General features: G+C 40.8%; 1 protein-coding gene and 1 pseudogene across 2 annotated transcripts in view; both read right to left on the bottom strand.

Moving 5' to 3' along the window:
* LOC309808565 (interferon regulatory factor 6-like) overlaps positions 1-27088 on the bottom strand; it is a 726310-nt gene that overhangs the window by 321855 nt on the left and 377367 nt on the right. The gene's annotated exons all lie outside the window — the stretch shown is intronic.
* On the bottom strand, positions 21120-25478 carry LOC309807974 (ferritin heavy chain-like; annotated as a pseudogene). Its single transcript has 2 exons — positions 25402-25478; positions 21120-21704 (listed from the first exon to the last, which is right to left on the bottom strand). The product of its transcript is annotated as a ferritin heavy chain-like (transcript).

Here is a 27088-nt window from a genome sequence, read left to right as displayed (position 1 = left end):
AGACGCCAGCGAACAGAAGTTCTCCTACTCTATCCAGCTTTTCTAAAATTTCTTTAGACTTCGCCTGATCTTATGTTATTATTCAACTATCATCTCAATTACCCCTAGGAAGAAAATTTACAATTTTTAGAGAAAACGGAATCCTGGTACACTCTTGGTAGGAATGTAAACTGGTGCAGCCTCTGTGGACAAAAGTATGGAGAGTTCTCAAAAACTAAAAATAGAACTACCATATGACCTAACAACTCCACTCCTGGGTATAAATCCAAAAAGAACAAAAACACGTGTTTTCAAAAACATGTATTTGAAAAGATACATGCACCCCAATGTTCGGAGCATCAGTGTTTACAATTACCAAGATATGGAAGCAACCTAAGTGTCATCAAGTGATGAATGGATAAAGAAGATGCGGTACATATAACCAATGGCATACTACTCAGCCTTAAAAAAGAAAGAAATGTTGCCATTTGCAGCAACATAGATGGACTTGGAGGACATTGTGGTAAGTGAAATAAGTCAAACAAAAACAAACACCGTAGGATATCACCTATATATGGAATCTAAAAAATACAGCAATCTACCGAATATAACAAAAAGAAGGGGAGTCACAGATATAGAGAACAAACTAATGGTTGCCAGTGCGGAGGGGGAGGAGGGGGCAATACGGGGTGGAGAAGTGAGAGATGTAAACTACTGGGTGTACGATAGGCTCAAACATGTATTGTACAACACAGGGAATAGAGCCAATATTTTGTAATAACTGTAAATGTAAAGTAACCTTTAAAAAGTATATAAAAAATTTTTAAAACAGAAATCATACTGAAAATTGGAAACAATTTAAATGTGCATCAACAGGAAAATGCACATATAAATTATTGTATTTCCCTACATGGGAATCCTACATAGTGAGGAAAGTACATGAACTAGACAGATCTTTACGTGTCAGCATGGATGAACCTAGCAAAGATAACACTAAAAAAAGCAAGTAAGAAGAGAAAACATAGCAGAATACTCTATGAGGTTTAAGAACACTTAAAAATGTAGCCTAAGTAGAAAGACATCCATGCAGTGATGGAGACCAAGTTCAGAAGAGTGGTTACCCAGGGTCAGCTGGGGAGTGGCTGTGTTTGGGAAAGTGGTCACAGCAGGCTCTTCAACAGGAATGGTCATGTTTCAGTTCACACGCTGGCTGGAGGACGGAGGAGTGTCTGCGATGTTATAATGTGAGCACGCTGCATGTGAAAGCCATTGCTGACCACATCTAGGGGATCTGATACGCGGGAGCTGGTAGTGGGTGGAGGCATCCAGCAGGTGGTGGTAGAAGAGGAACGTTGTATGCATAACGCCTAAGGCCTCACCAGAGGACGACCACTGTTCTAGAAACTGGACACAAATCCAACTTCTACGGCCAATGTTAAAAGACAAACTGAGGCATGTTTAAAAGAAGACTTTACGTGAGCAAAACTAGATTCAATTCAGGCACCGCCAAAGCGGAAGTGGTGAGGAGCACTCCAGCCACAGGAGCTGCAGAGATTTTTAGTTTCAAAGGGCAGAAGCAAAGCAAGGAAGTGACTGACTTGCTATCGCTTTAAAGCCTAGTTGGTGGTTTGTGACTGGTTGTCCTCAGCGGTGTGCGTCACCCTGAGGCGTTGACAGGCTTAGATTTCGGTTGCTTTACGTAGGCGGCCACATCACTAGAGCCACCGCAGGCTAACGGCCTCCTTGCAGGGTTCATTTACTAACACCAATTGTCTGAGTCCTTACTCTTACTCGGTCACTTCACTTCCTACGCCTCACTTTCTCTTCTGTAAAGTGGATATTCAGTAGTAAATTCTCTGTGGAGTTGTCAGTACAAAACAAAGTGATTATTAGTAACCACGATCATGTCCTGAATGCATGGAACACGTCACCATTTGCCAACTACCGTGTCAAGTTAGCAGAAACGACAGAAATTAAGAGCTCTCCGCATAAATTCACACACCCGTGCACCAGGTAAGGGACCACAGGCAGACGTTCACTCAGCCTTTCGTGTGTCCCTCACGGAATACACGCTCTCTCCTGGGCGGGGGGAGCACAGACACTTACGGGAGTTTACTTTTCAAACGCGTTGATACAACCAGGTCTCACTTTTGTTTGGATGAGTCAGCAAACGCTTTTTGGAAGCCCCAAAGTCTCCACACCTCCAACGTTTCGCGCTGCCTTAGTCTCAGAGCTCAAGCCCCTACTCTTCAGGCCGCGTCACCATGGGAGACAGGCTGCTTGCGGACGCGACGCACGGCGAGCGTGCTGACGTCCTCGAGCCCCGCCCCCACGGTCCCGCCCGCTGACTTAAACGGCAGCCCCGCGGCGTGGAGGGCGTAGATGCGTGCGCCAGCACCAGGCCCTGCGGGGTGTCCGGAGCGCGGCATGGGGGGGGGTTTGGCGTAGCTGGGGCCCGTGGCCCTATGTCTTCTGGCTGCGACGCCGGTCCTGCGCACGCTGCGGGGCCGCAGCCGCCGGGCGGTGGGCGCCCGAGGGGCCGGGAGGCGAGCCGGGGCCCCCAGGCGGGTGTGGGCATCGTGTCCGCAGCCAGCGTCCCCGAGGCCGCGCTCGGGCCATGATCCCTTGGTGAAGCTGCGCCGGGACAGCGTGGCCGATATCTTTCCGCGCTCTGAGGACCTGTGCGCGCTGCAGGACTCGGTGCCTCTGCCCTCCGTGCGCGCTTCCCTACAGGAGGGCCTGCTGGACTTAAGGCCGACCGCCTCCGCGGGGTGCACTGGGCGCCGCTCCTGAGCACCCGCTGCCCCTGATCTGTATCCAGAGCTTCTTCCAGCCACGGCTTGTCGAGACAGGTTTGTACTTCCCGCTTCCAGGGCCCCTCGTGTGGGCGCTGAGAAGCGGGGTTTTAAATGGTGCAAGGTGGAGGGTGGGCACTAGAACCAGTGCCCAGTGACCGGGTGTGCGTGCACTAGACGGGGCGTGCGGCCTAGGACTCCTGCCAGCTCGGTGACCCCGGCCGAGTGCCTTAAGGCTTCAAGGTCTCAGTGTTCTCATCTGTAGCGTGGGCTTAACAGGACCCCATCTCTGTGGCGGTTACAAGGATGCACTGTGTTAATGCTTCTAGACTCTACAAAGTAGAACACTTAGCACAGTTTGGAGCATCGTTAATTGTTGCACAGATGTTACCTGGTCTGTTGAATGACTTTGCCTGGTACACACCAAAGCGATTAGGAAATGGATATATCCCAGCTTCATTTCCTTTCCATTAAAACAAGGCTCAGGGAAAAAAAAATCTGTTTTTCAGTACTCGTATCATATAGTGGAAAGGGCACTGGTGTGAAGGCAGCCTAGGGTTTGAATTCCAGGGCTTATGCTGTCTGTGGCCTGGGCAGGTTACTTTTGCACTACAATCCCCACACTTGTAAAATGACATTAAAAACCACTCTTTCTGTGGGTTCTTAGAATTAATTAAGCAGGTTATGTGTGTAAAGTAGCCTGGCACTTGAATGAGTTGTCAGAACCAAGGGCTGCTGGAGACGATGCTTCTGCCCTAGGTAATCTTCCCTTCTACTGGGCGGTAGGTAAACACAAGCACAGTAGTCAGTGCTCTGGAAGAAGTGAGTTCTGGTGCTATAGAGCACAGAATATCTTTTTTCTTTAATTTTTATTTTATATTGGAGGATAGTTGATTTACAATATTGTGTTAGTTTCGGGTGTACAGTAAAGTGATTCCATTATACATATATCCATTCCTTTTCAGATTCTTTTCCCGCACAGTTTGTTCCAGGCTATGGAGTAGAGTTCCCTGTGCTCTGCAGTAGGTCCTTGTTGATGATCTATTTGATATAGAGTCGTGTGTCTATGTTAACGCCAAAGTCCTAATGTATCCCTCCCCCTCCCACCTTTCCCCTTTGCAGAGCACAGAATCTTGGAAGGGGAAGTTCAGGGTAGGATTCTTGGAGGAGGTGCCATCCTTTCTAAGGATATGTAGAAGCTCCTGGGGTGGCAGGAGAGAGCAGTGTGTGTTGAAGTTTGAGAAATATAAGAAAATATGGCAAAACTACTGTACAGGACTGGAACTCAGGGTTTGGGAAAGAAATGAGAGTTGATACTGGAAACTTAGTGGGGCCCAAGAGAAGGGGGCCTTGTTTGTCCTGTCAGAAGTTTGGATGTTTATCCTGAAGGCTGTGGGAAACACCAAAGAACAGTGAGATGAACTTGTGGTTTAGAGGCTCACTCGGACCTCCATGTGGGAGGCAGTTGATCTGGTGCAGGGTGAATTGTAATCTGAGGGTCCCACTGAAGTTATGAAAGGTGGGACTGGGTTTTGCAGATCTGAGAGAGAATGGGTAGGGCCTGGTGACCAGTTAGAAAAGGGAGGGCAGCAAGCGTGGGTGACAGTTTACAGCTGCATCTTTTTGAGAGATACAGAGCCCAGTAGGAAGGGATTGGGGGTGGCGAGAGGATCTTACTTCATCTTCAGTGCTTTAGAGGGGCCTGGTAGACGGGTCTGGACCCAAGGTACAGATCTGGGCTTTTTGGGAGGACAGGTGTTTGAAGGCATGGTAGAGACTTAGGTTATCCACAAGAAGATCCAAAGAATCATAGGTCTGAGAGATTTTTAAGTGGGTGTATTTGAGGATGTTTATAAGCTGTGAGAAAGTAGCCAGCAGAGGAAGGGTGTAAAGATCTAGGACAGGAAATGATTGTTCATTTGATTTTGAAAAGCTGAATACTTATCGTGTGCCTGGCCCTTTTCTAGGATCTGGGGTTCACACCATCTGTTATCTCTTCTGCAAGGATAGTTCAACTCCTCCCCTGGTGAAGAGAAGTCAGATTATTCTTTGCGTCCCATTCAGGTATAAGAACTGTTCTGTACCTCTGAAGGGACTTGACTTAACCAGAGTAATAAGTTAGAAATCAAAAGAAATTAGAGCTGGAAGGGACCTTAAAGGCCACTGTACTGAATTTTGCCTGATATTTGACATTGAATGTAAGAAAAATTTATTGTAGAGCCCATTCTCTTCAGAGTTCCTTCACTGAACTTTCTTTATGTCTTGCATCCAGTGGGTCTAGCTTGTAAATTTTGGCCTCCTCCTAAATTTGCTTCTTCATCCATATTACATTTTGCCCAGGCTGTGGCAGAAACTCCTGGGTGGTTTCACGGCCCCTGGGTTCAGTTCCTCTAAGTTCATCTGCCTCCTCGGGTTAAGTGATCTTCTAACAGAAAAAGATGTGCTTAAAATAATGCTGCTAATGGCTTTCCCACACAGAGTTAGTGCATACTAGCCGCCCAGCATGTGCCCTGCACGGAGGCGAGTAGTATGAACTGTGCTCGGCCAAGCCTTATAGGGCTCTTTGCCCTGAGGAAGGGGAGCTTTTTGTGATCACTCCCTTTATCTAGTCGGTCCTTCAGCAGCGGGGAGCCTTTTTCTAATCAGCAGAGAGCCTTTTTCTTACTCAGCTAGTGGTAGCCCCAGGTCTCACCACCTGTGGGATACAAGCCATGCTCTCTCCCAGGCTTGCTTGGACCAACATCTCTATTTTCATTTCTGTCTCTTCTCACACTTGGACCCCTGGCCTTTAGTCATCCCCACCTGCAGCATTTACAGTGCCCAGCAGGAGTCAGGCTTGAGTGTCTTTTCACACATGTTCCCTCTGCAGCTAATGCACCTCCTACTCCACCTCTGCATAGCCTCATCTTTCCAGACTGTACTTCAGGGTTATCATGAAGCCGTCACTTAGATATAACTTTTTGCCTCCATAGGAAGCTCTGTGCATAAAGGTTACGTTTATTTATCTCATGTGATTGAAATTTTGAGTTTATACATCTTCCTCCTTAATGAAGGCTTTAAGGGCAGGAGTCGTTTCTAATCCTTAGCCCAGAGCAGATGCTTTTGTTTTTATTTAGATACTTTTTAATGATGATAAAATGTATGGTTTAAATCACTCATTTTACAATAATTTTGCTTTAGGTTGTGACAGAAAAAGAGTTTACAGAAGTCGTGTTCCTGCGATAAGAAATAAAGATGTGACCTTTCAGTTGTGTAAAGCTCATAAATGCTGTGTAAGTGCGTCGGGTGCGCTAAGGAACATGGAGCTAAGTGGGCTAGTTGTGTGAGAGAGAGACTTCACTATGTTAACAAACGTGAGCCTTCATTGTGTCCTGCCAACATTTGATAGTTGCTTTTGGGGCTAACTAAACCAGTAAAAGTTTAAACTGTTCCTCCCCATTAAAGGGATTGAATAATTGGCTTCTTTGGTGCACCTGTGTCTTGTGAATTGTCCAGTTGGGGATGGAGGTTTAGAAAGTGGGTTTCAGTCTTGTTTAAGTGTCTTCCCATCAGACTGGTCTCGTGATTTCCTACACACCATGTCTGTCTACCTTTTCCTGTCTACCTTTTGTTGGTAGTGTTCATGCCTGGATTGTCTCCTGTACCTGCTCAAACCTTGGTCCATTCTCATTTGTACCATGGAAGTTTGTCATGCTGGATACTGTCAGAATTAATCTTACTTAAGTTTGTGTTAAGCCACAAACTACATGTTTTGTATATTTTCTGTTTTCTCTGTTTGTTTATATTTTTATGGTTTCTCTTCAAGAAGTATTATGGGAAGGGAAATAGCAAGATGAAGAGCAAAAAAGTCATCATTCTCTTTCAATTGTTAGAACATCTATCTGCAATCATAATTATGAGGCACTGTGGTATGTGTTAAAATAAGAGATAGATGTAACGTCCCACAGGAGCAGCAAACTCAGTGGTGTTGGTGAGGGTGTGTCATGGAAGTAATCACAAAGCAGGTGACTCTTGATTAGGGTCCTGAAAGGTTAGTGTGCCTTCCCTGTGTCCAGTAGTGGTCTGGAGGGGTCAGGAAACCTGCCTTTCAATCTGAGGGAACAGAGAGTTTGAGGTCCTCTCTCTTCTATTGCTCTAGTATACTGCATAGCAGCTCATAAAATACTAGGTTTATAGTTGACATTTAAATCGCTGATTGATCATCAAGATTGGCATGTATCATTGGAAATGAAAATCGGAGGAGTCTTATGCTTTTTAGGTTTTTCTTTCTTTTTCCTTTGTCTCAAAAGTATGTAGTACTTTACTGAGTGGTTGGGAATAAAGTTTGCAGTATTCAGTGTATTCAGTTTTCGTACCTAAATAGAATTAAACTGTTGCTGTAAACTGGAATAACACTTTGTTACTGATGAGTTTTAGGATGCATCAGTTCATCAATTACCTGTTTGGGAAGATTGTAGTTAATGATTTTAAGAATGTGGCTATAAACCTCCAATTGACTCAAGAAAAGCAAATAAGTCAAGATTGACAAAGGTATAGGCTCTTCATCTTATTGTGTGTGTGTGTGTGTTTTTTTTTTTTCCTTTTAGTTACTTGTCAAGGTATAAAGAACTCTATCACTGTTAAGACAGTAAACTTCACAGGGTATAATCTGACATGGCAGGGAACAGATCACATGGTCAAGATCTTAAAGGTGATTTGATGTTTAAACTTTCATGAAAACATATGTGATTGAAGCACATTAACATATTGATACAGATGGCAGTTAATTTTTGTCTTTTCATACATGTGAGTGCAGCTTTTGTTTTGTAGAAAGAATATGACCAAATGGTGATGTGAATTGCTGTTGCCTAAACTATAGTGTTGAATCCCCAATGTTTGCACTTGAGTTTAACAACTCTGTGGTTTCCTATCTTCTTCCTGAGACACTTAATCTCAGGTCCATCCTCGTTACACAGAGTGGTAAATTAGAGAACAATTAATATCACCATTTAAAGAAGTGAGACTGAAATCTCAACCATCCTGAACATAGGAACTGAAGGGGGCTCTCAGCCGTTCAGAGAGTTATTACCAAGCCAGTCGGCTTAATGCTGTTCAGTTTTCTCCATAGCAGAGCTTTCCAGGTCCTTCTTTTGAGCTTATTTATTTTTATACACAATTCTACAGTATGGATACTGTACATAATACTAAATAGTTGTATTAACTGGGTTTAACTGGTGATGTATTTACATGAAGATCTAACTTCGTCTTGTTGATATCTTTTTAGGGGCTTTCCATTCATCAAAGCTCATGATGTATGTAATCAGTTGGTGGTGTGTAGCTATCATATTTATGATATATAGGGCTTGAATTGGGAAAGGTGGATGGTCATTCTTCTTGCTTTTTAAACTGACAGAGCCTTACATGAAGCATTTCCCTCTCTGAAATAAATCCATGTAAAACATGTTTGGTCGCTCTCCCAATGCAACTGTGTAGTTGTGTGGATTTGGCACACAACGGGCAGCCTTGTGGTTATGTCTGTAAACAAGGAAGCCTGTTTTCCAGTCCGCAAATCAGCTGTTATCCAGTGAGACGAACTTGACTGCCATTTCTGACCCCTCACATGGAGCTGTCATACTCAAGAATATTCGCATGTTTTCAAGAAACGTTGTTTGCAGGCTATATATACAAATTCCTGATCTGAAAGCCAGTATAAAGCAACACCTCCCAAACCTCTGCTCTCTCACCAAGGCCACACACATTCCCTCGCTTATGGCCTCGTGGCAAGCGAATACTGTCAGTATCAGATTCTCCTTCCCAGTGGTCTTGGGAGACTGCCTAGTTGCTCTGTGAAAGGCACCACTGCTGAGGTTGAGAGAAGAGCATCTTGGGTGTCAGTCCTGACCTTGCGTTCCCGGAGAGAGGGGTGTGCACCTCGTTCTCCTGTTAGGGTTTTCCTAGGCTGCAGGGTTTGCTGCTTGTTGTCAACATGATGTCCTAGTGACTTGTCTTCTGCGTGGTTATATAATCCCAGCACAGTTCTTTATGATCTGTAGACTTTTATGGGGTTGTGGCCAGGTCAGTTTTTAAATGTTTGGAAATGTCCTATTGAACAACACTGCAGTGGCAGTGAAGCTTGCTGGGAGAATCGTTGCCCTGGTTTTGGCTTAAGGGTGGTGAGAAGATGAAATTTTTGATGGGTCAGTTTTAGTTGTGTATGTGTATGTGATTTATCTTTTAAAATTCTAATGTCTATTATTCACAGCTTAGATATGTTGACTTCCTGATTATTCATCAGTCCCTTTACTGATGTATTTTCCTCTGAAAAACTACATTTTCTTCCAGACTGTTTTTGTCTGATGGTGAAGAATAAATTTTTCATTTGCAGTATAAAGTTGATCTGAGAAGAAATGTTTACCTTGGATCTTCACTTGGCTTCTGTGAAAGAAACTTAATAAAATAATATGGGCAATTCCCATTACTAATCCTAACCACGTACAACAGAGGTCTGTACAGTAACATAGCAAAAATAAGTTCCTGTACTTTTACTTAGTCATTGCCTGTTTTAGACTAAGGAGCAGTGAGAGACTGCTGATGATACCGCAGATCACTTTTGTTAAATGCCCTCTAATATTTGCATATTTGGATCTGGCTTGTGTTATCTATTTTACAATCTTGTCTTCTTTCTTTGCACTTTAGTGTAACAACTCTGTGATTTCTTATCTTCTTCCTCAGACACTCAGGTCCATCAGAATTTCCTGTGACTGTGACAGTAGAAAGTCCTTCCTCCTCAGAAATCGAAGAGGTCGATGATTCCTCAGAACGTGTTCAGGAGGAGCCAGAGAAAATCCGTTTGAAACAAGAAGCATTGCAGGTACAAAATTATCACTTTAAAGCTATAGAGAAGATTATTTTTCAAATGGAAGCCTGAGTGCAACACTGCACAGCTTGTGTGAGGGTTCTGTTTTCTCATGCCATCTGCATTGTATCCCCTTGAATGGTTCCTTAAACTTAGACCAAGGTGAATGGTGGACATTTGAACTCTAAGAAATAAAAATCAAAACTTGTCGTTAGTAATATATTTTCCTTTCCTTAGAGCCTTAGTATATTAGATTTAGGGAGAAGCTTAGTGATCATAAGATAAGGAAATTGAGTTCTGAATGAATACAGTCAGCTGATTCAGTGATCTTGTTGAAAGATGAGAAAATTGACAGTTCTAGTTGAACTCTCTTTTTATAAGAGGAAAATATGGCCTCATTTTATTTTTTATTTTTTTATTTATTTATTTTTTCTCTCTTGGCCTCATTTTAAATAAAAGTAAAGTTGAAAAACGTTTCGATGTTGATATTCTCCTTTCCTAAAATCAAAAATATCAAGAAGCTACATTCTATTACCAAATAAACCTGACCTCTAATGTCATTCCATACTTTGGTTTGTATGGACAGAAAAGAAAAATTGATTTTCATAAGAAATTTTTGCACCTCAAAAATAATATATTTATTTTATTTCAACTTCAATGCAGAGCTGAACACTTCTAGTAAATAAAGCAACACCATTTGGGGGGACCTTGTCTTTGTGCTATGAAGTCCATGTGTAATTTTTAAAAATTATTTAAATTTAATTATTTAAATTTAAAAATTATTTAATGTGATTTTCTTTTCATATGAAACATGAAACTTGACAGGTTTCAGAACTAATTATCCCATTATTGTAGGACTATGGGAATTACTCTTTGATTTTCAAAAGAGAAAGTTAGATTTTTATTTTTTTATTTTATTTTATTTTTTTTTGCAGTACGCGGGCCTCTTATTGTCGTGGCCTCTCCCGTCGCGGAGCACAGGCTCCGGACGCGCAGGCTCAGCAGCCATGGCTCATGGGCCCAGCCGCTCGACCACATGTGGGATCCTCCTGGACCGGGGCACGAACCCATGTCCCCTACATCGGCAGGCAGACTCTCAACCACTGTGCCACCAGGGAAGCCCGATTTTTATTTTTTTAATGAAAATTAATGATAATATAGAGAAATTTTAAGAAAAGAACTTAGAAAATTATGATTTAGAGCAGGAGAAATCTTTAGTTCATGTAGAGTTACCCCCTTTCGTTTTATAAATGAGCACCTACAATTTGTAGCACGTAAGTGGTTTATTAGTAAATGGCAGAGTATGACAGGACCCTAGAGCATGTAACCCGCATTCCTTGTCATTTTAGATGTGGTGTATTCATTTCCTTCACGAGTAGACCAGGAGATTGTATTTCTAAAAGCAATGATAGACACTGGGGAAGACCAAGAAGTTTAAACACTGGGACCACAGAATAGCAGATTCAGAATGCATGAGAACCCTTTTATCTCTTCTCCATTTTGACAAGACACAAAAATGATGGTATCAAAGTGTTTAAGTATATAAGCCCACGACAATCAAGAGATTTCAACATAGTTTGGAAAGACGGAAGACAGGTGGAAGAGTGTGAAACCGAAGCAGTAGAACAGAGGAAAAGCATCACCTAGAATATGCACAGGGACCACGTGCAACTGAGGAGGATTCTGACCCCACCTGCAGAAGTAGCTCCGTGCTTTGATGCGCATGTATGAGAGAGGGTGGAGTTAGTTAAAAGTGTGACTGAAATAGGGGAGCTCATTGAAGGGTTGTGTTTGGATGAGTGGACACCCAGCCCCGCCCTCACCCTCCTGAAATGAGATGATTTCATTTTGAAAACAGTGAAACTGGCGAGATCTAGGGCAGCTAGTGTGAGTTTTTACACCCGAGAAAATTGTGTTTGGGGGGGATCCTGTTACAGTTACTCCCCGCTTCTTCCTGCATAAGAAGCCAATCAATCGTTGACTTCAGGGAGCTTTCTGCATTCATTCTTTTTTTTTTTTATTTCGGTACGCGGGCTTCTCATGGCTGTGGCCTCTCCCATCGCGGAGCACAGGCTCCGGATGCACAGGCTCAGCAGCATGGCGCACGGACCCAGCCGCTCCGCGGCATGTGGGATCCTCCCAGACCAGGGAATGAACCCGTGTCCCTGCATTGACAGGCGGACTCTCAACCACTGCGCCACCAGGGAAGCCCTCTGCACTCATTCTTAAATAGAAAATAACTGTCATTTGCCTGATAGCTGAGTAAAGCTTACAACATCAGAGAGGGGGAGAAAGAGTGAAAACATCCTAGTAGGACCAGGGACAATTTAGGGAACAAAATAATTTAAGGAAAAACCTTAATTAATATCCTGAGAGAGGTTTAAAAACAGCTAGAAACTATAAAATAAGACTAGGGAGTTAATTAAAAAGAGAATGTTCAGAAATCAAGAGAGGTCTCCTGGAAATGAAAATATGGTTGCTGAAATAAATTCAGTAGGAATTTTAAAAATTTCTCAGTGTATAAAAAAGAAAGACACAATGGAAAATGTGATAGAAATATGTTAGAGAGGCTGCATCTGGGAGATCCCACATGTTACTATTAGAAACTCCAGACCCAGAAAAAAACTGGAGGGAAGCTATCAAAGGGCAACAAAATTCCCCACAGCTGAAAGTAGACATCAGGTCTCAGACTGAAAATAGTTATACAAGACGAGCAAGAATAGCCTCATACCTAGGCACCCTTCCTTGTGAAACTTTAAAATACTGAAAAAATAAATTAAAATAGAATAAAATACTGAGAGGATACATCCATTCCAGAGAGAAAAATACTGGCTACCTAAAAAGAAAATTTTAAATCTGACTTTATCATACTTGTCATGAGCACCATGGATCCTGGAAGGCATTAGAAAGATACCTCCAAAGTTTTTCAGGCACATACTTTTCACCCTAGGGGTTTGTATCCAGCCAAACTATGAGTCATAAGTGGAGGCTGAAGAAGATATTTTGTACAGAAAGAAATTTGAAAAATTGACCTCCTGTGCTACACCTTAAGCTTAAGCTATTTATAGAAATAATCCAGCAAAATGAGGCAATAAACCAAGAAGGAAGGTAATAGGGGATTCAGTGCAGATTGCAGCTAGTCTAGAGTGGAGAGGCTTCTATTGATTGTGTGATTGAGAGCATAGAAACACCTTGAGGCATATTGTACTTACTAGGTATTAGGCACTGTTGGAAGGGAGGAGGGAGAGGAAGAGGAGAAGGAACGTGAACTCCAGAGGAGAAAAGGCTATACGGACATAAACATAAAGCCAACTAAACTATGGTTGATTTTTAACCTAGTATTGGTGAGGAAAGGAAGAATCCACTTCAACTTGACACTAGAGATGTCCCCCTTTTCAGTGACACACAGGGGTAATGACCACGTATCTAATTTGTTGTCCAAACCAGAACTTGTCCAAACTCCTTACACTTCAATAGTGTAAGGAGGCACTCTAATGCTGTAACATCAGGACAACAGGTATAAACTGGAACAGCCCAAGGCGGCTTGGGGTATATGGTCACCCTGCACAAGGGCAGTGACACTGGCACAGTATGGAACGAGGTGTAGTCTATACACAGAGACACAGTACATCTGCAGTGGGCAATATTAATTTCATTGTAATAATGGCAATACTGTCTTGGTTTGCAGCTTTTATTGTCAACTTGCATGTAATCACAAATAACTAAAGTAAACTATACTTAGTATGTATGAGTATTAACTTGGTATGTACTGAAATGTATTGTATACTGGTATGTACTTAGTATATATTAGGCTCTAAATGTTCTTGCATATATTAACTCATTTAATTCTCTGAATAGCCTTATGAGGTTGGTGCTAATATCATTCCCACTTTTGAGAACAGGAAGCTAAGTCAGGGAAGGAATTTGCCCAGGCTGTACCTAATTTAAGGTTGGATCGAGCCTTTGAGTTCAGGCTCTCCACCTGTTCTCTTAAACCTTACTCTGTAGTGACTCTCAAATAACAGAAGACTTAACTGCACATAGAACAGAATATAAATTTCAACTTTGACAACGTAAAAGCTAGGTTTGGAAGGTAGACAGGAGGTCGAAAAAAGGGAAGATGGTATGAATGTCCTCATTTTACAAAGCGTGACGTTGAGAGAGTTTCTAGTTGATCAACAATGTAGGTTTTTAAGTATATGACTACAAGTCAAAGAGATCATGAGCAGTGGAATAACTCATGATGACATAACTTTACTGAGCAGTGTGGACATAGGAAAGAGTGTAGAGGAACTAAACCCTTACTTATTAGTAAGTTAGAAAGTGAACAGATAATGCCTCCAATTTAGTGAGAAAATAGTCATGTAAGAGTATTACTTGGAAATGGAGAAGAATTCAAAATAACAATAGTTGGACTTCCCTGGTGGCACAGTGGTTAAGAAACTGCCTGCCAAGGCAGAGGACATGGGTTCGAGCCCTGGTCCGGAAACATCCCACATGCCGCGGAGCAGCGAAGCCCGTCATCCAGAACTACTGACCCGGCGCTCTAGAGCCTGCGAACCACAACTACTGAGCACACGTGCCAGAAGTACTGAAGCCCGTGCGCCTAGATCTTGTGCACCCTAACAAGAGAAGCAACCTCAATGAAGAGTAGCCCCTCCTCGCCGCAACTAGAGAAAGCCTGCACGCAACAACGAAGACTCAACACAACCACAAATAAATAAATAATAAAATAATAAAAATAATAATAAAAAATAACAATAGTTGATGTAAACCTCATAGAAAAGGAAATCCAAACAGCCAGTAAACAGAGAAAAGCATACGACTTCATTAAGTAATAAGCGACAAGTGAGTCAAAACCAAGGAAACTACATGCCAATGAGATGGACAAATATATACAATCTGGTAGTATCAGGTATTGTAGACCTCGAGTACTATGGGAATCTTCTACCCTACTTATACCGGAGTATAAATCGACACAACTAATTTGGAAAGCATTTAGCCCTCTCCATCAACTGAAGGTATATAAATAGCCTGTGAGCCAGCAGCCCTCACCCACGCCCTGTGTAAATGCACCAGAATAAGTGGTACAGCAGGATTCCTGTCCATGATTTGCATTAGCACAAACTGAAAACAAACGAAATGTCCATTAAGAGTCAAAAATTAAAGATGATACAAATAGATGGAGAGATATACCATGTTCTTGGATTGGAAGTATCAACACTGTGAAAATGACTCTACTACCCAAAGCTATCTACAGATTCAGTGCAATCCCTATCAAACTACCACTGGCATTTTTCACAGAACTAGAACAAAAAATTTCACAATTTGTATGGAAACACAAAAGACCCCGAATAGCCGAATCAATCTTGAGAACGAAAAATGGAGCTGGAGGAATCAGGCTCCCTGACTTCAGACTATACCACAAAGCTACAGTAATCAAGACAGTATTGTACTGGCACAAAAACAGAAAGATAGGTCAATGGAACAGAATATGAAGCCCAGAGATAAACCAAGACACATATGGTCACCTTATCTTTGATAAAGGGGGCAGGAATGTACAGTGGAGAAAGGACAGTCTCTTCAATAAGTGGTGCTGGGAAAACTGGACAGGTACATGCATATAAAAGTATGAGATTAGATCACTCCCTAACACCATACACAAAAATAAGCTCAAAATGGATTGAAGACCTAAATGTAAGGCCAGAAACTATCAAACTCTTAGAGGAAAACATAGGCAGAACACTATGACATAAATCACAGCAAGATCCTTTTGGACCCGCCTCCTACAGAAATGGAAATCAAAACGAAAATAAACAAATGGGACCTAATGAAACTTCAGAGCTTTTGCACAGCAAAGGAAACCATAAATAAGACCAAAAGACAACCCTCAGAATGGGAGAAAATATTTGCAAATGAAGCAACTGACAGAGGATTAATCTACAAAATTTACAAGCAGCTGAATACCAAAAAAACAAACAACCCAATCCAAAAATGGGCAGAAGACCTAAATAGACATTTCTCCACAGAAGATATACAGACTGCCAACAAACACATGAAAGAATGCTCAACACCTTTAATGATTAGAGAAATGCAAATCAAAACTACAATGAGATATCATCTGACACCAGTCAGAATGGCCATCATGAAAAAATCTAGAAACAATAAATGCTGGAGAGGGTGTGGAGAAAAGGGAACACTCTTGCACTGCTGGTGGGAATGTGAATTGGTACAGCCACTATGGAGAACAGTATGGAGGTTCCTTAAAAAACTACAAATAGAACTACCATATGACCCAGCAATCCCACCTTTGGGCATATACCATAAACCATAATTCAAAAACCATAAATTCAAAAAGAGTCATGTACCTAAATGTTCATTGCAGCTCTATTTACAATAGCCAGGAGATGGAAACAACCTAAGTTTCCATCATCGGATGAATGGATAAAGAAGATGTGACACATATATACAATGGAATATTACTCAGCCATAAAAAGAAACGAAATTGAATTATTTGTAGTGAGGCAGATGGACCTAGAGTCTGTCATGCAGAGTGAAGTAAGTCAGAAAGAGAAAGACAAATACTGTATGCTAACACATATATATGGAATCTAAGGGAAAAAATGTCATGAAGAACCTAGGGGTAAGACAGGAATAAAGACACAGACCTACTAGAGAATGGACTTGAGGATATGGGGAGGGGGAAGGGTAAGCTGTGACAAGGTGAGAGAGTGGCATGGACATATATACATTACCAAACGTAAAATAGATAGCTAGTGGGAAGCAGCCGCATAGCACAGGGAGATCAGCTCGGTGCTTTGGGACCACCTAGAGGGGTGGGATAGGGAGGGTGGGAGGGAGGGAGACACAAGAGGGAAGAGATATGGGAACATATGTATATGCATAACTGATTCACTTTGTTATAAAGCAGAAACTAACACCAAATTGTAAAGCAATTATACTCCAATAAAGATGTAAAAATAAAAAGTGTAGGCTGTTTTTATTATTGGATGCAAGCTAGTGATGCTGTAAAAGCTTTCAGCAAGTATGTGTTTCTTTCTTATATAAAGAACTGCCATTAAGGCTGCCCTAATATTTTTTAGATTACATTTATCTATAGATTACTTACAGGTTCAAATCTACAGTGGAAATAACTTTTTTTTTTTTTTACTAGTTTTGGAATGATGTTTTTAAACCAGTTCCTTAGAAGACTCCTATGTGACCCACACTAGTAAAATATACCTTCAGGTGCCTCCTCTGTCTGTAGGGAACAGCAGTGTAAAATATGTAAACAAATGAGTGTCCTTGTTTTCTAAAATTTAATCTGTTGATCATGTTGTATTATTGCTCTTCCCCAAATTCTCTCTCTCCATCAGGTAACATTCCTTATTATTAGGAAGAGGAAGTTCCTTAACATGTTATTTCGACAGCATAATTTACCCAGATGATGGTCATTATGATGATGCTTCATTTGTTTTTGATTTATTTTACTTTTTTTGATGATGCTTTAGATTCATTTAGAGTCCACCATTCAGAGAGGAAGAATAGCTGGCCTACATTATTTCTCATACTTATTAAAAATTGCTGCATTCCCATTTGTGAGTTTGTTGAACGACTGGGTAGCATACCTCTTTATAAAGCTAAAATGGAGAGTAATAAATGAAAACACTCCCTAGCTATACTATTGATTTAATTGTTTATTAAAATAACCTCATATTGGACTTGTATTTTCCTCTTAGAAAATTGGCAAAGTGCTAATCTATTTAGTTTAACTGGACCAAGTACATGTCTTATTTAACTTTGATTCCCCAGCACAAACTCATTTATTAAGAATAAATGCTTGGGACTTCCCTGGTGGTGCTGTGGTTAAGAATCCACCTGCCAGTGCAGGGACACGGGTTTGAGCCCTGGTCTGGAAAGATCCCACATGCCGCGAAGCTGCTAAGCCTGGGCGCCACACTACTGAGCCTGCGCTCTAGAGCCCGTGAGTCACAATTGCTGAAGCTCACACACCTTAGAGCCCGTGCACCGCAACTACTGAGCCCACATGCTGCAACTAATGAAGCCCGTTCCCTCTAGGGCCCATGTGCTGCAACTACTGAAGCCCACATGCATAGAGCCCCTGCTCTGCAACGAGAAGCCACCACAATGAGAAGCCTGCACAGTGCAACGAAGAGTAGCCCCCGCTCGCCACCACTAGAGAAAGCCCATGCGCAACAATGAAGACCCAACGCAGCCAATAAATAAATAAAATAAAATAAAATAGAATAAACAGTCGAGAATATTGGACTTTATTTTAAAAAAAAGAGTGAATGCCTGTTGAATCGAATTAATCAGCCAAACAGTAGACAAATGAAAGTTGTGGTTAATAAGATGGGCCAGACTGAAATAGTATTCTTGTTGAGAAGCTTGCTTTAATCACCTTCTTATTTTCCAGCCTTATATAATCATGTATTAATGTGATAGAATATTTCTCATATTGAGAAAATAATAGTTTTGTATTACGCTGAATCTGCCTGGGAATAAAATAGACACCTTATCAAATTCAGTGGAGGTGTCATGAGAATTGATACCTAAGGGTTGTTGTGGGAACACATTTAAATTTTAAAAATATACAAGATTTTTGATATTGTCTCATGCCCACTATATTGTTTGGGAATCATGCAGTTTCAATTTATAGAATTGCATCATGTATTTTAGGGCTGGAGAGAAACTTGATAAGTCCTGCATTGAACCTAAAGAGGAATGCATTGCCATAAGGTGCTCATTCAAAAATCAAATAATGATGTGAATAATGTTGATCATCTCTGCTGGAGGAAAAACATGCTACACATTAAACACGTTACTTATTATATATTTATTTAACAATCTTGGACTTTATTACTACAGTGTTTTGTAGTATGTATGCCTTATTTCTTTTCTTATAGTTAAATGTCTGAATTCTGAGAAATTTCAGCATGCTTTGGTGAGAGGAACAGTCATCTTATTTTCAAAAAGATGCAGGCACAGACTGTTTTTGACCAAAAGGTGTATTACTGACCAAAATTCAGCCATCTAGTCTGGAAAATAAATGAAGAATTCTGCTGCTGGTGAGATGAATACATAGGTAGAGGGAGGTGAAGAATATAAACTACTTAGCAGCCTTAAAGTTTCTCTTGACTTTGATATAAGTGCTGGAGAAACATCAATGTTATCATTCCCAGAGACCATTCATTTAGAAATGGAAATTAGAACAGATGGAAAAATACAGTGTTGGGAGTTACCTATCAGGAAACAAAATGGATGTGTGTGATATCTACCCACTGTCATGGTGAGGGCCCTGCATTACACTTACTGTCTAAAGCTTACTGTGCTGAAACCTTCACAGCAAAGGTTCCCGTTCCTCATAATGACCTCTAAGTGAAAGTGAATGAGGTTTAGCTACCAGGTGTGTGCTTCTGGAACAACACACGAAGGGCCCTATTTTTTAATTTTATTTTATTTTTATATTATTTTATTTTTTGGCTGCGTTGGGACTTTGTTGCTGCATGCGGGCTTTCTCCAGTTGCGGCAAGTGGGGGCTATTCTTCATTGTGGTGCATGGGCTTTTCATTTCGCTGGCTTCTCTTGTTGCGGATCATGGGCTCTAGGTGCACAGGCTTCAGTAGTTGTGGCTTGCGGGCTCTAGAGCACAGGCTCAGTAGTGTGGCACATGGGCTTAGTTGCTCCGCGGCATGTGGGATCTTCCCAGATCAAGGATCAAACCCATGTCCCCTGCATTGGCAGATGGATTCTTAACCGCTGCGCCACCAGAGAAGCCCACAGTGGGACCTTTTAACGTTGTTTCCAAAGCTATTTTCTTTGGAATACTGTTCTGTGAGATTTGGTAGAAAAAGAATCCCATGATCAGAATGTTTGGGAAACACTGAATATTTTATCCCCACGTTATACATTCAAAATGTATATTTTTTACATCAGACCTAAAATTCCTAGAATAAACAAAAACTGAAAAAACAAACCAAAAAATCCTGCTAATTCGATTAATACAAGTTTTCCACTGAACACTTGTGAATGTTTTTGAGGCACTGGCTGATACTGAACACAGTCTTGGGAAGGTTGATCTAAGGAATTAAAATTCTGTAAATTATGAGGAAAACACTTTTAGGTGAGAAGAGATGCATATGGTAGCAGGCTTCAGTATTCTGTATTTCCATTCGGGAAATTGTTCTTATTTGATCCCTTCCACCCTTGATCCTTTTTCCTTTCAGTGGACTCTGTAGTAGGGATAAAGGGGAGAATGTCATTTACTACCCTAGAAGAGCTATTTACTCTAGTGTAAATACAGTGGAGGCTGGTAAAAGTGTGTTGATAATAAGACATATTAGCTTAGGTTCTCTTGGTAGCAAATAACAAAAACTAAATCAAAGTTGGATATGTGAAACCCAAGGGCAGAAATACAGCCAGGCTCAGGAAAGGTCTAGGAAGCAGCTATATCATTTCCAGTAATGTGATCGCCGAACTGCTTTTCAACAAAGGGCGTCTTCCTAATGAACTTCAAAATGAGCTCTGCTGCTTGTTGGAGTTAAAATATATATATATATATCTATATATATATGTTTATACATATATATACGTATACACACACACACACAAGCATGCATATATACATATGATACAAAGAAAGAAAACATATATAAGTGGATGTTTTGTTATTACAACATGCATGCCAGGCATTGGTGACCATGGGAGGTCACCTCCGTGTTTCTGAGCAAGACAGCCTAACACTCATTTTTCCATTATCACTGTTGCCCAGAGTGAACTTGTCAAAGAGATACTCCACCATTCAGACTTCCAAACCCCTCCACCCCCCATCTTGCTACTCATACTTAACCATTAGTATTTGCATAATTAATGCACATAAACATTTCAGGTGAAACTGCAGACACCCTTTATTTTAATCCCTGCCCAATCCCATTCCCTTCACTTGTTCCCCAGAGGCAACTGCAATCATGATTTTCAGGCTATGGTTCTATACTTTCACTATGCACATGCACCCACGTTCACCAGGTACCCCTACCTCACCCCACCCCACCCCAGTCTACCCCCATATACCTACATTATTTATAAGGGGAAGACTGATTTTGTGTTTTCCAGGGCCCCATGGAACACCTTCTCCCTCCCACTGTGGAGATCCTGAGCTGCATCTGGTTGGGGTATGGCTGTGTTCAGAAACTCCTGGATACCTGTTTTAAAACTTAAAAAATGAGAGATTTGCCCACATGAATCAACCAGAGACTTTTATTTATTTATGAACCAATAACTTTATTGGAAGAAACGGAAAAACTGGAAGAAAAAAACTTAAGTGATAAAATAAAGTCCAGGAAAAGAGAGTCCTGCCCTTGTTGCCAAAAAAAAACCAAAACCAAAACTTAAGTGAACTTCTTCTGCAAGGGCACTCTTGCCGTCTGCATGGCAGGCATGGTGACCAGGGCTCTGGTCACCCCGTGGCTCTGGGGAAGTCCAGTCCAGGCTCATTTCTTCTTGTCGCTGTCGCCCAGGGTGAGCTTGTCAAAGAGTTACCCTGCCAGCTCGACGTCTGGGGCCCCCATCATGCTCAGGGTGGTGACATGACCCTCCAGCTGTCTGATGAGCGCCACCTACTGGCTGAGGTAGTGAGTTGCCAGGAAGTGGAGCAGGTGGGGGTCGCACTTGTCGGTGGCCAGCTGGTGCAGTGGAGCAGGCTCCGGGTTGCTAGCTTCTCCAGGAACAAGGCGCACTTCATGGCCTTGAGGCCGCTCTTGCACTCGTCACTGACTGGCTTCCTGATGTCTTGGAAGTTGAGGCGGCCCCCCGCGCTGGTTCTGCAGGCGCTTCAGGCCCTGGGCCCACAGTGGCGCAGGAAGAACCGGCTGAAGTGCTTCAAGGCCACGTCGTCGCGGTGGAGGTAAAAGGCCACGGCCAGGCACACGAAAGAGGCGTGGAGCTGCAGGGTGAAATGGCTGTTGACGGCGGCCTCGCAGTCGGCGTGGTAGCTCTGGCGCACCTGCGAGGGCGGCGCGGGCAGCGTGGTGGGTGTGAAGGCCAAGGTGAAGGCGAAGCCGCGGGGCCTGCGGTACCTGTCTCGGAGTCCCTTTCACGTGATTTAGCAATTTCCTTCGTCTTGGGTAAGTGCAGACTTCTCTTTTGTTTGTCAGAAAACAAAAGGCTTAGGTGTATTCTTAGAGAAAGAGCTTAACTGTGTGGATGTATTTATCCCCTCCAGCCTCATTTGTCCTTTCACTGCCACTCAGCAAGCATTTTTTTTAACCCCTCAATGATGTTGTATGGAATGAGCCACAGTGGTAGGAAATACCATTGATCTCAAATTATCTTTCATTCATTCATTCAGTAAATATTTACTGATTACTTAGTATGGCCCAGGCACTGGTATGGGATTTGGGCATATATTAGTAACAAACAAAGACAAAGTCTGTTCCCATGAGGTTTGTATTCTAGTGGAGAAGCAGACCAAAACAAAACAAAACAAAAAACTACTGTTTTTCTCCCTTTCTTGTCTCCAGTAAATACGTATAAGATATTACACATGTATAAGTCAATATTTTCTTAGAAGTTAAGGATGTTATAGTGGAAGACATAAGACCAATCTAGGTATTTATAATTAATTAATTCAACAGCCATTTATAGACAGTATTCCAAATATGTGTCAGTGTTTGACTTGGAGATACACGGAAGAATCAGACATGGTCTCTGTTCTCAAGGTACAAGAAAGAGTGATGGACTGTTTTAAGTGCTCTCAATGGTTTTAAAGTTTTTGGATAAAATAGCTGTTTTCACTTACAGTTTTATTACCATGACTTTGACTAATGAACTTTTTTGGGGGGGTCCCTTTATTTCTCTTTGAAAGCTCATGCTGTGCTATAATCATTGTTTATGAAGGAAGCAAAGGATCAAATATCAACTGTCACTTTGTACACTTATCTGAGCAATTTTAGAGGCATTTAATTGTTGAGTCTGTAAAGAAATAGAATAATAACAATGTCTATTTGATAAGTTGATGTTAATGATAGGATCATACATTAGAGATGGAAAAGAACTACATGATCAGTTTCTCAGTGAGATAAAATTGTATTCTATGTTTGCTTAACACCAGTGTTTAGTCTTAATATAATTGCAATCTTTCAAAAATTTCCTTGGAAGAGTCCATTGTAGACTTCACTGGAAGAATCTATTTAAATAGAAGAAATCTTGATTTTGTAGAACATTTTCTCCTTATGTCCCAAGATCATTTAATAATTAATTTATCTGGACAACTTTACTCTTCAAATATTAAAATAATACTATTGAATGGTTCTATGTCTACTAAGGGGTGATAATGGTGTTTCTCAGATTTTTAATCCCTCATCATTACTCCCTAGGTTAGAAGATAATGTTAAAATACATGTTATAACTAAGAGAAACCTAAGGTTTAAAATCTAACTTTTTAAAGGGAAATCAATAAACTAGCATGAACTGGAACCTCAAATTTCCATGAAGGAAATATACATATATCTAAACAAAAACATTGCATCCAGTTTTTCTTTAATGAGGAATGTAAAGCTAAATACAAACACAGAATGAAAAAACTTCAGAGCAGATGATGTTTTTAGAAAAATTTTAAATTTTATTTTTTAAATGTATTTATTTTATTTTTAAATTTTTGGCTGCATTGGGTCTTTGTTGGATGTGGGCTTTCTCTAGTTGCAACGAGTGGGGGCTACTCTTTGTTGCAGTGCATGGGCGTCTCATTGCGATGGCCTCTCTTGTTACGGAGCACGGGCTCTAGGTGCTTGGGCTTCAGTAGTTGTGGCATGCCGGCTCAGTAGTTGTGGCACATGGGCTTAGTTGCTCCGTGTCATGTGGGATCTTCCCGGACCAGGGCTCAAACGGATGTTCCCTGCATTGGCAGGTGGTTTCTTAAGCACTGTGCCACCAGGGAAGCCCCCGAAATTAAAAAAAATTTGATAATCAAATTTTATAGTTTATAACTTGGTCTGTGCTAAGATAATGTCTTTTAAAATATCAATATAGGACTATAAGATGAAGGTTTCTTTGAAATGTTTGTGGTCAGTGTTGGTATTATGTTAGGATTCTCCAGAAAAACAGAACCAATAGAAGATATATTTGTATATTATATAAAATAAGGAATTAGCTCACGTGATTATGGAGGCTGACAAGTCTCAAAATCTGCAGTTGCCGTACTTGAGACCAGGAGAGTCCATGGTGTAGGTCCAGTCCAAAGGCCAGGAGGCTCAAGACCCAGGAAATTCAAGTTGAAGGCAGGAAAAAACAATGTCCCTGCTCCAAGGCAGTCAGGCAAGAGGAGTTCCTGCTTACTCAGAGGAAGGTCAGCATTTTTATTTTATTCAGGCCTTCAAATGATTGTATGAGGCTCATCGACTTTAAGGAAAGCAATCTGCTTTACTTAGTCTACTATTTCAAATGTTAACCTCATGGAAAAACACCCTTTCAGGCACAAACGATAACATTTGACTAAATATCTGGGTACCCCCTTTGAAGTTGACATATAAAAATTAGCTATCACAGTATTACTCATGATAAATGCAGAGTCAACAAATAAAAATTCTCATGCTATAATCTGCAAAAACTGTTTTGACTTTCAGTTCCCTTCATTAATTTACAAATGTTACAGAACTAATAGTTACACAACTGATATTAGACAATAAGTTCTGACTCCGTGTCAATGATTAGCTCTCATTCATTCATTCAGCATATTTCTATTGAGCACCTATTATATGACAGGTATTTTATAGGTACTAACATAAAAACTTGTTCTGTAAGCTCCTCATATTTGTATTTCTTTTGTAGCTAAGTGCTAGTAAATGTTACATATAATTCCTTCTTTGAAAATTAATAGATGAAGTAGGATCAATGGTATAATCTTAAGGAAGTAGACCATAAGTAGCAGCAGTCGGTGGCTTATCTCACTCTCTGTGTTTGTGTGTGTGTGTGTGTGTGTGTGTGTGTGTGTGTATACATATGTATAAATCAATCATTTAATGAGAGGTAGTGAAAAGTGATACATCGATATTCTATATCTCTGGGCTGTTCACTCTGCATTACCTCATTATTACAGATACTGGATTAGATTTGGTTATTATTACCCATATTTCACAGATAAAGAAATTGTGAATTAAAGTATGTAAGATGATCAAACACAGAGCTTATAAATAGCAGAGAGTGACACTCTGAATTGGATTCCTCTCTAGGTAGTTTGGGAAGTTTGGCTGGACCATGAGCTCCATTAGAACAAAGACTGTTCAACTTGTGATGCTAAATTTCACATAGTAGGGGCTCAAAAATATAAATTAAAATATTGAGTGGCCTATGAAAAGCTTTAGTCTCATTATTTCTCCAAATTAAAAAAATGAGTGGGAGTAGATGTTGAATATATATTTAAACTCTATTTCCTTTAGAAGGAAAAAAAATCAAAGACACCCAATGGTGATAAATTACTATTATAATTTTAGTTTAATATGCATAAACATAAAACCAGGCATAGAAATTGGTATGCTTTTATAACTGTAAACCAGACAATTTGTAAATATATGCAAATACAACTATAAAACTATTAAAATTAAGAAGTTCCAATTATGCACCCGATTATGCTTTTTGTCTTAAACACAGTCCCTTGTCACTGAGAACACACTAGTTGACGAGATGCAGGTTCCCTTTCGAGTGCGCCGTGTCTGTGTCCCGACATCCGTGAAAGATCTCAGTGCTCTACCGCCCTTCTGTACTGAAGACATGACGTACTTTAGCTCATATGATGATTCATAACGTACTTTTGCTTTCAGGTAGTGGAAGTCATCATTCAAATAGTGTCTGTCCATGTTCTTTTTTATTAGTTTGTGAAAAGTAATTCTGATGCAGTTTGTTGATTTCATGAAATACCATTAAAAGCCTCAGTAACTTCAATAACTGAAGAGGCTGTTCAAACTGGGAATTGAGGGGGAAGAGAACTACTGACAGAATTTTAAGGGATAACACTCTTCCCTTTGAGTTTCATTCTATTAAACTATTTTTCACCTCCCAGTCATCACTTTAAAAGGAAATTTTAGTGTTTGCAGCTGGTAAAATGTGACTATAAGGGTGGACATGCGACAGTTGTCCTTTTTACACTAGAACATGCCAGCCTAGCAGCAGTCACACTCAGTGTGATTCAAAACACACACGCAGGCATGGACAGTGAGTTTGTGCTGCTGCATTGAGCTATAGACAGATCCAGATAATTCTGAAAATGCTTCCAGTAATTTTTCATTTGGATGTAAACACAAGAACAGATCCATGGAATTCACCAATACAGGTAGAGAACACTGAGTTAGAATGGCATGGACACACCATATATCTAGTCAATAACTATCTAGGACCTAATATATTCCAGCTTTGTGCTAAATGCTGAATGATTGCAACAGGCGTTGACTTTAATCTCATGGGCCCTAGAGTCGGTTTCAGTTCACTATGTTCACTGACAGAATGTATATGTGATGAATGTAAAATTAGATGCTAATGAGTTGATAATAGAATATGTATATATATATTGAAATATTCATATATATTCAATAATATTTTGTTTGAAATCTTTACTACTATTGTCACAGATACAGAAATTGCTATAGACGTTCTCATACCTTTTCCTACATAGCAATTAGGTTTAGGGAAAATAATTTTGGTGGAATGGTGTTAGTCAACCTACAAATCCAGAATGTCTTGGTTGAAGGTGTAGATACTTTGTTTCACTAAAATCAAGTGTAAGTTTTTCCAAACAAGTTAGGAAAAAAATGCAAAATCCTTATAAAATGTTCCTTATGATTCCATACCTTACTATACTATTAACCCAATGTGTTAATAAGCTTGTATTTAATGTAATCATTATTCTTCATAATTTGACATAAGTAATGTGCTCTCACATTTTAATTTTCTAAATTTTTTTTTTTTTGCAGGACGCGGGCCTCTCACTGTTGTGGCCTCTCCCGCTGCGGAGCAGAGGCTCCGGATGCACAGGCCCAGCAGCCATGGCTCACGGGCCCAACCGCTCTGCGGCATGCGGGATCCTCCCGGACCGGGGCACGAACCCGTGTCCCCCGCAACGGCAGGCGGACTCTCAACCACTGCGCCACAAGGGAAGCCCTAATTTTCTAAACTTTTAAACCATATTCTCAATGACTTATTTGCTGATTTCCTTTTTTATAAAAATATGATACCTCAACCAACCACTGTTAAACTCAGCAAAAAGCAGTTTCCAAAGTAAATGTTTTGTAAAGTGTTTCCTGTGTATTACTCACATTTATTACTTTTCCTCTGACCTTTTTATATTTCAGTTCATACATGAAAAATAAACAATGTCCTTTTGACTTATTTTCTTGAAGTCTTTTGCCATTTTCCAAATATATCTGAGTAGTTAAGGTCAGTTAAACCTATTTAAAGTTTCAAATTTCTAGGA

The sequence above is a fragment of the Mesoplodon mirus genome (genome assembly GCF_964341445.2).
Source record: "Mesoplodon mirus genome assembly, chromosome: 7".
Taxonomy (NCBI): Eukaryota; Metazoa; Chordata; class Mammalia; order Artiodactyla; family Ziphiidae; genus Mesoplodon; species Mesoplodon mirus.
The sequence above is the reverse complement of the archived record's forward strand: the minus strand, read 5'-3'. Positions and strand labels throughout refer to the sequence as shown.